This window comes from Peromyscus californicus, unplaced genomic scaffold (genome assembly GCF_007827085.1).
Source record: "Peromyscus californicus insignis strain IS unplaced genomic scaffold, ASM782708v3 Scaffold_12__1_contigs__length_115047231, whole genome shotgun sequence".
NCBI classification, from domain to species: Eukaryota; Metazoa; Chordata; class Mammalia; order Rodentia; family Cricetidae; genus Peromyscus; species Peromyscus californicus.
The window spans coordinates 54,690,152-54,703,741 of NW_026294413.1; positions in this window are offsets into that span (position 1 = coordinate 54,690,152).

Sequence of the window (13,590 nt, forward strand, 5' to 3'; positions counted from 1 at the left end):
TCAGGTTTATTTTTAGCTTATATCTTGTGTTTAATATTCTACAGTCATTCCAGGAGCTGTGGGTTCTGTGTCTGTGTTGAAGGAGGCAGTCTGGCTTAGCAGACTGAGGTGAGAAGCGAGGTACTCCAGAGGCTGAGCTCGTCTCCACTACTAAGTACCCACAGAGCTTCCAGCTGATCATTTTATTCTCGGAATTCGTTTTGATATCTGTAAAATGAGTGCTAGGGAGAAGCCCCCACCCAAATGGGCTACTCTAGATTAACTGAGGTAAAAGTGCTTAGCATGGCACCTAGCACACTGTGGGACCTCAGTAAAAGGTTATTGATATTTAAATGTTAAACCAAGCAATTAACAGTTTTTTTTTTTTTAAACACTCACAGGATGTATTGCTTCCAGTTTAGAATCTTAAAAAAAAAAACCCAAATAATCACGGCCTGGTGAGGCTGAATGTTCTCTCATGGAAATGGAAGCACACATCTGTATTTTAAATTAGATCACCTGGCGTTTATCGCATCTCTAGGGTATACGAAGGACTTTTACATCAGTTTTGTTTAGGTTTTTTTTTTATATGCTCATTAATTTTCATAGCATTCTTATGAGACAGGGATTAGACATACTGTTCATGAATGAATGAAAGTACAGAGAGATTTAGGCACTTATCCAACATCGTGGAGAAAAAGTCTGACAGCCAGGAATAGTATTGACAGCTCTGGCCTGCAAACTGGCTGCTGGCTTGTTCTCAGCTGTCACTGTGCTGTGCTGTGCAGGTGTGTGTGTGTGTGTGTGTGTGTGTGTGTGTGTGTGTGTGTGTGTGTATGCATGCGCGCGTGCGTGCACCATATCTCCTCCAGTTGGGTTTTGTGCCTCTTTGGTCTCTGTAGTCACATAGGCAACTGCAGATTTATTTAATGAGAGAATGGCTGGGCCTGATCCGCTGAGTAGATAACATGCTCATTCTGTCCTATTTCCCAGTCAAAGTTCTCACAGTGAGATGGTGGTGGTGGATGTTTTGGGGATCAGCAATGTAATCCCCAGTGTCCTGAAAACTGCCTTGTGTAGGTGGGTATTTTTTCTGTCTCTGGGTGAGGGGCGCTGAGCTGTCGCTGTTTCTAGCTTCTGGAATGGGGACAGAAACACTCATAGTGGCAAAGATCTCTTCCTCTCTAAGGAAGCTTGGAGGAACTTTGGATTTGGCCAATGGACATCCACTTCAGATCTGTGCTGTTAATTCTGGCCATCTCAAGCCCTGCATTGACCTATGGGCTCTTCAAGTCCACACTTTCTATCAAGTATTTCTGTCTTTTCTCCCCTTGCTTGCTGGCTAGTCTTGGGACTAGCCCTGTGGTAGTTTGAATGAAATGTCTCCTATAAGAAGTCTTGAACATGCCCGGCGGAAAAGAGGCATTTAAAGCCACAGGTTTAAGGCCAGGCAAGGATGACCTGTTTAAACCTCAAAGCTTCTTAAGAGATTGAAACAACGGAATTTCACAGGTAAACTAACCACTCACCCCTATCTGTCTCACACATACATGTCACATGATTAGCCTGCTTCAGAGGGAACCTGGAGGTGAACTTGAGGCCATGCTTTGCTCACTCACATTACTTTAACATTCAAATTTGTTCAAGCTTGTGTTTATAACCTGTGACTGTGCTTCCGAAGTCTACTGCGTGTTCCTACCAGGCTTCATTGTCGCCCCTCCCCCACCCTGCAATCCTTCCCGTTAATCTCTTCTGTGCTTCCCCCCCCCCCCCCCCCCCCCCCGGGGTGAGAACCATGTCTTTCTGATAAGTTCTTCCTGGGTGATCTTTCTCTGAGCTATGTTTTTAGAGGGAGAGATGAAAGGAGACTGAAAAATTAAAATCAAGATAAGCAGTCTCTCCCCCTGGAACATTACTAAGAGGATGTGGTCATTTAAAAGTGTTTTCCCCTCTCCTCTTCAGCGTTTGACATCTGAAGTCATAGGAGATGCTATCACACCTTGCTTTATTAGCATGGCTGGAGTCACCTGTTTCAAAAACCCCGGGAGCCCGTAACCTAAAATGAAAAGAAAGTGGCATAAGAAAGAAGATTAAAGAGAAGCTAGCTCCTGGCAGCAGGAGGTGCCGGCTCCCTGCCAGGCCCCTGCAGCTACTCTGTTAAGTGGCCCCATGAATTTATTTTACAGGGAGATCATTTCCACTATCTGAGTGTGCTGAGGCTGTTGTTCAGACAAGCTTCAGAAAACCCAGTCAATGTTACATAATGCATTGCTCTTCCAGGAGAACAGGGAAGGGGTGAGGATGCTAGGGGAGGGAGTGCTCCCACCCCCACCCCACCCCCATCTCGAGGGTGATAAGAATTGGCCTTTGGTGTCCAGCAGGTTTTGCAGAAAAGGGTCAGGGAGTTCAAGAGAGGTTGGACTCAGGAGGATCATGCACATTAATGCTTCTGCTCAGGAGCCTCAGGCCACGGGTGGGCGTGTGCTGGCAGAGCAGGCTGTAGCCGGAAAGTCGAGGTGCAGAGCGGCTGGGAGGAGCCTAGGAGCAGGGCTCTAAGCTCAGGGCTTACTCTTAGTGTTAGAGATGGAATATTCCTGAAAGGTGGAGGGGATGGGGAAATGCGGGGGAAGTCCTTGGGGATGATAGATTTACAGTCCAGCATTGGGGCACCGGACAGGTTTCCAGGTCCTTCTTCATCTCTCTTCTCGCTGGTTTCAGGGACCCTCTGAAACCAGATGTCCTAGATTTAGGAGTGATGACTCCTTCTGTTTGTGTTTCTGTTGCTCTGTCACAAAATGGCTTTTTTTTTTTCTTTTCTGGTTTCCGTGAACCACCCTCTCTTGTAGGCCTGCTATTCCCCTCGAGCATCTAGCTTGGCCAGTGACTTCAGTTTATTAGGACATGATAGTAGTTCATTTTGGTCAGCAGAGCAGGAGGCCCAAGGAGTGGCTTTCACCATGAGCCGGTCAGTTGTTTGATTCTCAGGCGTTTGAGAACAGGCACTTACTTTGGTCCTAGAGCATAGGCAAGAGCAGCAGGGAAGAGCTGGGCTAGGAATGGATTTGCCTATGAGGGAGACCACTGGCTCCACCATCTTGTAGGAGGGGTAGGCTTGTACTCCGGTGGGAAGCACTCTCTGCTGATTAAAAACTGAAGAAAAGATGAGTAAGTGTTGGTTTTAAAACCACGGCGCTGGTTACTGTGCGAGGAAAGGTCAGAGGCACGACAAAACCCATTATCAGAGCTTTATTAGGAGGAAGAGGGGGACAGAAGAGCGTGGTCAGGCCTGGGGCAGAGACACATGCAGGAAAGAGTGTGTGTGTGTGGGGGGGGTGGGGTGGGGGGGGAGAGCAGAAGAGGAGGGAGGAGTCTGTGTCTGGCTTTTTAAGGATTCCCCTGCACATGCGCAGGTGGGCTTACAGAGCTATGCCACGCATGCGCTGATTGCGTGACTGCGCTGGGTGCATTTGCGCAATCATGCAGTGCACTGATGACTAAGACTTAAGAGCCCTTGCTTAGCTACTGAGCTGCGCGTGTGCAGTCATATAGCTGGAGTGGCAGAATCCTAACAGTAAGTCCTTACATTTTGTAGGGTTGAGGATGCTTGTCAGTTTTGGCTTGGCATTCAGTAGGAGCTGCACAATTGTGGTGTGTGTTGCTTGAATCACCGAATCACCTTGACCTTGACTGAATAATTTAGCAGTTTTCTTGGACTATACAAGCATCTTTAAATGTTAAAGGAATCAAGCTCTCCAGAGAGAGTGGGGGGGGGGATCACTAACAAACACAAGGCCAGTTTTGCTACCTTTTTGAGGTTTTTGATATACATTTATGGGAAGAGCATTCTATCAATGTTTCAGATCCTTAAAGGTCAAACTAAAATAGTTTGATACTAAAACTTAACTGATTTTTGAAGACCTGTTTAATTTTTTTTGAAGATTTACTTCTTTTATGTGTATGAGTGATTTGCTTTCATGTGTATGTGTGTTCCACATGCCTGGTACCTGTGAAGGCCAAAAGAGTGTGTCAGTTGTCCTGGGCCTAGAGTTACAGATGGTCATCAGCTGCCACTGGGGGGCTGGGAACTGAACTTGGGTCCTCTGTAAGAACAGCAAGTGCTCTTATTTGTGGGTCCATCCCTTCAGTCCCTCAAGGCCTGCTTTTCATCTGTGATTCTTCAACATTTTGCCTTTGTCTTCTTACAAAACTATAGTGCCTTGCAAAAATATTGAAAGGAATCCTCTCAACCCCAAACTCAGAATGGCATGTCACATCCTGAGTGACCAAGATACCAGATACCTACACAACAGATATGGATCTTTCTTCTGATATTTTCGTCACCATGGATGGTTTTTTTCAGTGGGAGAGTGACCAAATCAGATTGGTTCTCTGGAAAGAGTCTGGTAGCATGAAGGTGGCGAATGGAGTTGGGAGTACAACACCAAAGTTCTAGAATCTGAGAAAGAAGATTTGTGGCTATTGAGGGTAGGATCTAAACCAAGACAATGTCAATGTGAATGTGAACAAATGCATCCCGAAGATAACTAGTGGGGAAAAACTAATAGATATCATTTGCTGAGGGAAGAGTCAAAGATGGTACACAGTGATGCCATTTGGTGACTAGAAGAGGGCTAGGTGTGAAGTGAGGGGGCTTAGAGCGTTCACCCTTGGACATGTTAAGATTGTGGTGGCTGCCGTGCATCAGAATGCCTGGCCTCCAGCAAGTTCAATAAGTAGGTCTGAAGCCCAACACATTGTCAAGGAAAATATAGAAATTCAAAGTCATAAGCACGTAAATGGCAATTGAAATATGGAAGTAGACAATAATATCAAAGAAACACATACAAAAATGAGAAGAAAAGAAAGGCCAGGATATAAAGTTGAGGAATCCAGTATCTAAGAAATAGGAAAGGAAAGGAAAGATTGAGATGTAACATGTAGAGATAAAAGTTGTCACAGAAAGTCTTTTGTAGAGGAAAACATGAATATTGGTGCCAAGTGACACAGATCAATCAATTAAGATGAGAGATACAAAACCTGTTTTTTGGATTTAGTCACCACATTTTTTGCTTGTTTTTTAAACTTAACTATAATCGGATATTTCCTGTCCCAACTGCCTATTCCCAAATATCCATCAGCTTCTTCCCAAATTACCACACAGAGGCTTATATTAATTATAAATGATCAGCCAATAGCTCAGGCTTTTTAATAACTAACTATTACACTTAAATTAACCCATATTTCTATTTATGTTTAGCCACTTGGCTTGGTACCTTTTCTCAGTATGGCATTCTCATCTTGCTTCTCTGCATTTGCCAGTGACTCTCTGACTCTGCCCTTCCCCTTCTCAGAATTCTCCTGGTCTGGCTCTTGTGCTCAATCTCTTCCTGCCTAGCTATTGACCAACCAGCTTTTTATTACTAAATGAGAATAATACATATTCATAGTGTAGAAAAGGATTGTTCCACAGCACTTAGCTGATAAGCATTTCAGTTTAGGTAAGTGTCAGATTCTTAAGGGTGGGTAGGAAAGAGAAAATGAACACAGTTACCTCTTTTGTGTGTGTCCATGTTTGAGTGTGTGTGAGGGTACATTATGTGGATGACTAATCACAGGCTATAGGTCACTGATGCAGGCTGTGGCCATGGTTGTGATTGTAGGTACTGATGTAGGCTGTGAGAGTGACTGTGTTTGTCATTCATGTATACAGATGACATGCAGATGACACAGGTGGATGTAGAGAGGTGCTGCTGCTGGTGAGTATCTAACAGCTTTGACATTAGGGAAAATAAGATGCCATTTGGGAGTTTTTCAAGGCACTTTTCTTTGAGGTATTGGGTTTCAGCTAGGACAGAAAATGAGAAGATAAAAACAGAAACTGAAAATGTCCTACTGGCTCTTTGTATCCTTACCTTCCACAACCATAGATTCAATGAACCGCAAATCAAAAATATTCCCATAAAAAAATGGTGTCTGTTTTGAATGCTAGACATGCTCTTTCGGTCTTTATTTCCTACCTCATACAGTATAATGACTGTTTACATATGTAATTTATGTTGTGATCTAGGTATTGTAATTATTCTAGATATAAGAGGATGGGCATAGGCCATGAACAGATGCTACACTATTGTCCATAAAGGACTACCAAAGCCATTTCTTTGTGGATGCAGAGACCACTGTAGTAGAATTTGTTTACCCTGGAATGGGCAGATTCTGGAAGGAGGACGGCAGTGGGAGATTGCTTCTGTGAGTGCTAACAGGAAACCAAAGGGGAGAAGGGCAGAAGACAGGGTCTGAATATGGAGAGGCTCACATTTGGATATGAGGTATGGAGGGATTAGTGGTATGCAAGGCTCCTAGAGCACAGGTCCCAGCATTCTCTGCTTGACTAGCAGTGGGAGGACAGGAGCACAGCAGGAGAGAGAGGGAGCTGTGGCCTGAAATGCTTGTGTTTTCATGAAATTCCAAGCCATCATTGGGACTGGTTCCAGGATTTTGACCACATGTTGGAAACAATGACAGTGTCTTGTGGGACATATGTTGTTTCTGGATTTCCTGCAGCAGAGGACACCTGCAGTGCGATCTAATTGTGTTAAGAGTTGAGAATACCATACTATCCTCATTGGAAGCCACAAACCCCTTAGGTACAGAGTGGAAACCGAGACGTATTTAATTGACAGACAAGGATCAGAATTAGTGAGTGTTTAGTCCAGTATACCACATGTTGGCCTCTGGACATGGTGCTTATCAATGCTCAGATATTGGGCTAGGTAATTGGGCTTCAGTTAGCTATTTGCAAAATTACAGTGATAGACATTGCTCTTCAGATTTTAAAGTAGAATAATGGGGAGGGACTAGGTGACATCTCACCTGGACCTCTGGTTCTTTCTCGGAAGAAAAAGGTGAAAAGTGTAGGAAGAACACAATTCATAGCAGAGCTTGAATGTAAGCCATGAATTTAGCAGTGTTATAATTATAACTGTTTTACAAAATGACCAGGACTTCAAGGAAATAAAGTGTGCTTGACACCAAAGGTCACATTCTCTCTATGTTCCTACTTTCTAGTATGATATTATGTGTAGTTTTAGTAATACTGAGACATGTTTGTTAATGAGGCCTTTATTGCTCAGACCACCAGAAGAATATATTAATAACAACAGCTGTACACTTCTAATAGGTGGTGCCTGAAAGAAACAAAGCTATGCATTGTTGCCTCAGGCTGGCAGACTTGAGTACTTGCAGTTAATTTCAGGAAACTGATAGCTAGAATTCATTGTTTTTTACCCACTATGGCAATGTACCCGCCAGTCCCCAGCACACACCATCACATTAAGGCAGATATGTGTGTGTGTGTGTGTGTGTGTGTGTGTGTGTGTGTGTGTGTGTGTGTGCATATATATATATATATATATGATTATTCTCTCATGCAATATATCCCAACCACAGTTGCCCCTCTCTCTACTCCTCTCAACTATGAGCTCCCCCTTCCCCAGATCTACTTCCCCTCTGTTTCCCTTCGGAAAATCAGAAAAGAGCAAGCCTCCAAGAGACAACAATTAAACATGACAAAACAAGATACAATAAGATAAGGCAAAAGCCCTCATATGAAGCTGGACAAGGCAACTCAATAGAAGGAAAACAGTCCCAAGAGATGGCAAAAGAGTCAGAGGCACATCTGCTCCCACAGTTAGGAGTTCCACAAAACACCAAGCTAACAGCTACAACCTATATGCAAGGGATCTGGTGCAGACTCCTGCAGGCACTGCACTTGCTCCTTCGGTCTCTGTGAACCCATATGAACACTGCCTAGTTGAGTCAGTGGGCTGTGTTCTGTAGTGGAATATTTAACTATGCAAAGATGTTGTGTTGCTAAAGTTTTCCTGCCTGGCCCACAGTCAGGGCAAATCTCTCTCACCCGCCAGTCCCAAGCCGCTCAAACCCGATCAAGTAAACACAGAGACTTATATTGGTTACAAACTGTATGGCCGTGGCAGGCTTCTTGCTAACTGTTCTTACATCTTAAATCAATCCATTTCTATTAATCTATACCTTGCCACGTGGCTTGTGGCTTACCGGTACTTTACATCTTCCTTGTCCTGATGGCGGCTCGCAGTGTCTCTCCCTCCAGCTTCCTGTTCTCTCAATTTTCCTCTCTGTTAGTCCCGCCTATACTTCCTGCCTGGCCACTGCCAATCAGTGATTTATTCATTGACCAATCAGCAACACATTTGACATACAGACCATCCCACAGCACCTCCCCTTTTCTTTTCTTAAAAAGGAAGGTTTTAACCTTTACACATCTCCAAAGTCAGCTTGGTATATTTGGGAATTTGGGCGTAGCTTCTCTTACTACTTCCTGCTGGAGGGGGGCGCTGTATCTTCTGGGGAAACAAAGAAAATTTTAGGATCATGGAGTAGTCCGTGAGGCTGTATCATCTGAGCCAGTTGTCTTGAAACGGTTCTGGATGTTGGATCATCTGGGCCATGGTGTCATCGGAGACCTTTCAGGGGGTCTTGGCTGGTCAAACCTGATGTATCTTACTCTGGAACAAATCCATAGCCTCTTGCTTTCTGTGGAAACAAAAGAGACTCTTTTCCAAAGCAACATATCCTTACATCCAAATTTTGAAGTCAAAGTATCTTTAAAATATACGTACTGGTTTAACTCAGCTTCCTTTACAATCAAACATCTCTCTGTAGTTAAGAATCCCAAAGACAACACAATCCAGACTCTCTGTGTAATAGTCATCTCTACGTGGCTTATTTTTTATATTAATTTTACTGTCTCTTTAAAGACTTTATTTTTTAAAACCATGTATTTGTTTCTATACTGTATATATCACCTTTTTTTGTCTCTTTCAAGCCTACGTATATTTTACACACATTTTAAACTATTACATCTGAATCTGTCTTATTGTGAATCTATTGCTTTAAGCTGCAGCAACTGTGGCTGCTGGCTCCGCCCACCGCAGCTTCCCAACATGGCTACGTTTACCACCAGCTCTGGGAGCTATCGTGGGTCTATGCTTTTATCCAAGCAGCGTGTAGCCCAGAAACCTCTTTTTTTGTTTTGTACTAGAAAAGGCTAAATCCACCATGTAGCTTAATGTGCCACTTGCAGAGGCCTCATTCCCGCCATACTGTAGGTCGAGCGAGCGCGCACGCCAGCAACCCGCCAGTAGCTCAAACCGGCAGCTGCCGCTCATTTGAGAGAGACAATTAGGAAGCTGTTTTTAGCTCCGTTTTAGAATCTTTTTTCTCAGGTTTTAGGTGGAAACTCTTGCCACCACGTTGGACACCATTTGTTGCTAAAGTTTTCCTGCCTGGCCCACAGTCAGGGCAAATCTCTCTCACCCGCCAGTCCCAAGCCGCTCAAACCCGATCAAGTAAACACAGAGACTTATATTGGTTACAAACTGTATGGCCGTGGCAGGCTTCTTGCTAACTGTTCTTACAGCTTAAATTAATCCATTTCTATAAATCTATACCTTGCCACGTGGCTTGTGGCTTACCGGTACTTTACATCTTCCTTGTCCTGATGGCGGCTCGCAGTGTCTCTCCCTCCAGCTTCCTGTTCTCTCAATTCTCCTCTCTGTTAGTCCCGCCTATACTTCCTGCCTGGCCACTGCCAATCAGTGATTTATTCATTGACCAATCAGCAACACATTTGACATACAGACCATCCCACAGCAATGTTGCATTTGTTTAGCTATGTAAAGATGTGTTGCATTTGTTTAACTATGTAAAGATGTATTGCTTTTTTATGTTGTGGAATATTCGTTTAACTATGTAAAGATGTATTGCATTTGTTTAATTATGTAAAGATGTATTGATGTTTTCCTTGCCTTCCTAAGGCACCTGATTGGTCTAATATAAAGCTGAATGGTCAATAGTGAGGGAAGAAGTATAGGTGGGACTTCCAGGCAAGGAGATAAAGTAGGAGGAGGAATTTAGACTCATGGAAGAAAGAAAAACAGATGCCAGCCAGATGCCAGGGGCCAGCCAGCCAGACACAGAGGAAGCAGGAAAGTAGGATATATAGAATGAAAGGTAAAAAGTTCCGAGGCAAGATGTAGATGAATAAAAGCAGGTTAAGTCAAGTTAAAAGAGCTAGTGGGACAAGCCTAAGCTAAGGCTGAGCATTCATAATTAATAATGTCTCAGTGTCTTTATTTGGGAACTGGTTGGAGGCCCAAAGAAAATTCCAACTACAGTGTTCTCCATCCTCTGATGGATGTCGTGTCTTACTGGAGCAAAAGTCATGGGTTAGTTGTTGGTGGTAGATAGGAAAATTCTTTCCATCTTTTCTCAAGAATGTTTAGTGCATGCAGGCTTTGTGTTAAGCATCAATAATACAAGGAGAATATATGTGGCTGTATTGGAGAAGGCTTCTTGGCAGGTTCCATGGCTTTGGTGAATGATAAGGAGTTTAAGGGGGAAGACTGTTTATTAAAAGTGATGGTAGCATATGTGAAGATTATGTGTAAAAGTAACAAGGCAGAAATGTCCCAGTGTCTTTGAGGGAATCCTGTCAATAGCACTTGGGGGATTACACACTGAAATGAGTTTTGTATTTCAAAGAGTGTACGCTTGATGTCAACATGCTTGATTTTTATCTTTGAAGCAATGTGGATCTATTAGGGTGAGGAAGGGATATGATCAAATTTGAACCAGGACAGCATCCCTGTTGTGGCTGTGTGGAGGCATTGGGATTAAGAGCTGACTGTGATTCATGGCTGTGGCTGTGACTTCACTACTCAGCATACTCTTGGATGCAGGGCAATCAGCATCCCTTGGGGTGTGCTAGGGATGTGGCTTTTGGGCCCACTCAGACACTCCTATCATTTTATCATGATCCCCTAGACTGGCATGTACAATAATTTCAAGAAATACCAATGCAGGATCCTTATGACATGTGTGTTGACTCTATAGGAAGAATGACCTGATTTTTTTCTTCTTTTTCTCTCATACCACAGACCTATAGATCATTTTATGATCTTTGGAAATTCTCTTTAGAAATGCTGATAAGAAAATTTTTGTTTAAATTAGTTTTTTAACTTGCTTTCTCCCTCTCCCTCCTCCCCTCCTCTGCATTCATGTATGTGGAGGTTGGAGGCCAACCTTACTTGGGTTTCCATGGGAACCTTCCACCTTGTTTGAGGCAGGGCCTCTTTGTTGTTCAGAGATATGATGTACATCAAGTTAGCTGCCCACTAAACTTTGGAGAATTCTTCTCTCTCCACCTCCCACCTTTAGTAGGAGTTGCTGCAGTGTTCAGCTTTTATGTGGGTTCAGGGGTTCAAATTCATGTCCTCATGAAAGAGTGGAATTACTCCCCCCCCCCCCAAATGTTTCAATAACAGAAGAAATTCTATCCTTTTCAGCCATGGCTCTTGAAAATGCCTTAGAGCCACGGGCTATTAAAGTGTGAATGGTCTTGGGGAGACATTCACAGGAGGCTGTGTAATCTGCTGTGTTATTCCTTTAGCTTGGTGATGAGAGACAAGTTCATCATTGTATAATTTGCCACTTTTGAGGGTTTTCATATCTTAGAATTCAAATTCATAAAGTCTTGATTTAACAGTAATGAGTAGTGATCTACAAAAGGAAAAAGAATAAGAAAAATAATCCTCCATCCAAGAGGATATTGAAACTCATGTTGGGATGAGAGTAGACTCTAAATGGTGATGATGATGACCTGAATGTAAGTGGTGATAATTAATGTTTGTTGAGTGCTTAATACATAGTATTTGGAGGGTATTGCCTATACACCAGGTACTGTTTTAAGTGTTTTATATGTAACACATTTAATTCTCAGCCACTTTTGTAGGTGAGACCTATTATTTGATTCTATATTATATAGGAATAATTTTATAAATACAAAAGCTGACGTAAGATGAGACCAGACTTTTGGCCCAAAATCACAGAGACAGTGGAAGGGAGTTGTATTTGAACTCAACTATAAAAATTCCAGGTCTAAGTTCTTTACACTGCAGCCTACAATACAACCTTTCTGCACAAACAAATATTGAAAGAAGGCTGAGGATGAAAAATCAAAATGGCCACTCTTTCTGTGGCCAACGAGAGTTGATGCAGCACAGTATTTTGTAGGTTCACTATTGTGTGAACCTGTGGACATGGGGGAAATGCAGTTTAGAGTTAGAAATAATTGGGAAAATATCTTCATTTGATTTTAAACAATAAGGAGAATTTATTTATTTATTAATAATGATCTAAGATCCCCATTGAAAAAATTCCATCACCAAAGTCCTCCTTTTCCCATGACTGAACTCAAACCCCTCTGACTAGACCTAAGCTGCCTGCCATGCTCTTGTGAATCCTTTTCAAGTTTCTGTGATAGGGTGAGCTACTCTCCTCTCCTCTACCCATAACAGCCATAGTGGACTCTCACTGAGTTACCTGTGTCTCGGACTGCTGGAAGCAGTTCACTGAACGCTCCACAGCAGCTCCACAGGATCGTCATCCCATGGAAGGAAGAAACAGATGCCCTTGGAGATTAGTGACTCATCTGACGTCACGCCATTTGTGAGTGACAGAGACACCTCTTCAATCGCAAACGTCTGATCTCCTGGGAGTGGTGCTATTTGCTCCCCTTCTTTCCTTGACCGTATTCGACCATCTGCACCTCCTCTCCTGCTGCCTTCAAAAATCTTTATTTCCAATAGCAAAGGGCCTCTATTTATGTTGGGGATATGCCTGTCACCCAGGTGCTTCCAGTCTCTGCAGAGAGGAAGTGTGAACAGCATATACATCTGGAAGGGGGTTGGAGCATCTACCTACTGTGCCTGCATCACTGCCATTCAGAGTTTATTGACTGATGAGCATGAATTGCCTTGTAGTTATAGACCCCTAAAGCTTCTTCCAGATTTGGAAGGAGTTTGGGTGTGGGTGTAGGTTGTTTTTTTTTTTAATGTATGTGTGTTCACACATCTGTGTGAGCTCGAGGTTGATATTGGTTTCTTCCTTGGTCACTTTCTATTTTTTGAGACATGACCTCTCATGAGCACCCTAATTCCCTGGTGTACCCTAATTCATGCTGTTTGGCTAGTGAGCTCTAAGGATCCACTTCACCAATGTTAAACTACAGGCACATACTGCCATGCCCAGCACTTTTACAGGAGTGTCTGGGATCTGAACCCAGGTTTTCATGTTTGTGTGGCAAGCCCTTTGTCGTCCAAGTCATCTCCCCAGCCCCTGGTTTTCAATTTTATCATGAGGATATGAGTAGCCACTGAATGAGTGTAAAGTTGTTTGGCAAGTACTGATTTAACTTGCATTTATAGTCATATTGACCTATAATTAGTGACTTTAAGGAAAATGAATAGGACAGTGACTTCGTACTTAAATTTCCATTCAAGAAGTTTTAAAAAAGACATACTTTTATTATTATTATTATTATTATTATTATTATTATTATTATTTGTACATGCATGTGTGCAAGTATGTGTGTGTGTGTGTGTGTGTGTGTTTGTGTGTACATAGCCTATGTAGAGGTTGGAGGACAACTCTGTGGAGTCTGTTCTTTCTACATTTACATGGATTCTGGGGATTGAACTCAGGTCATCAGGTTTGTGAGGCCAAAAGTACTTT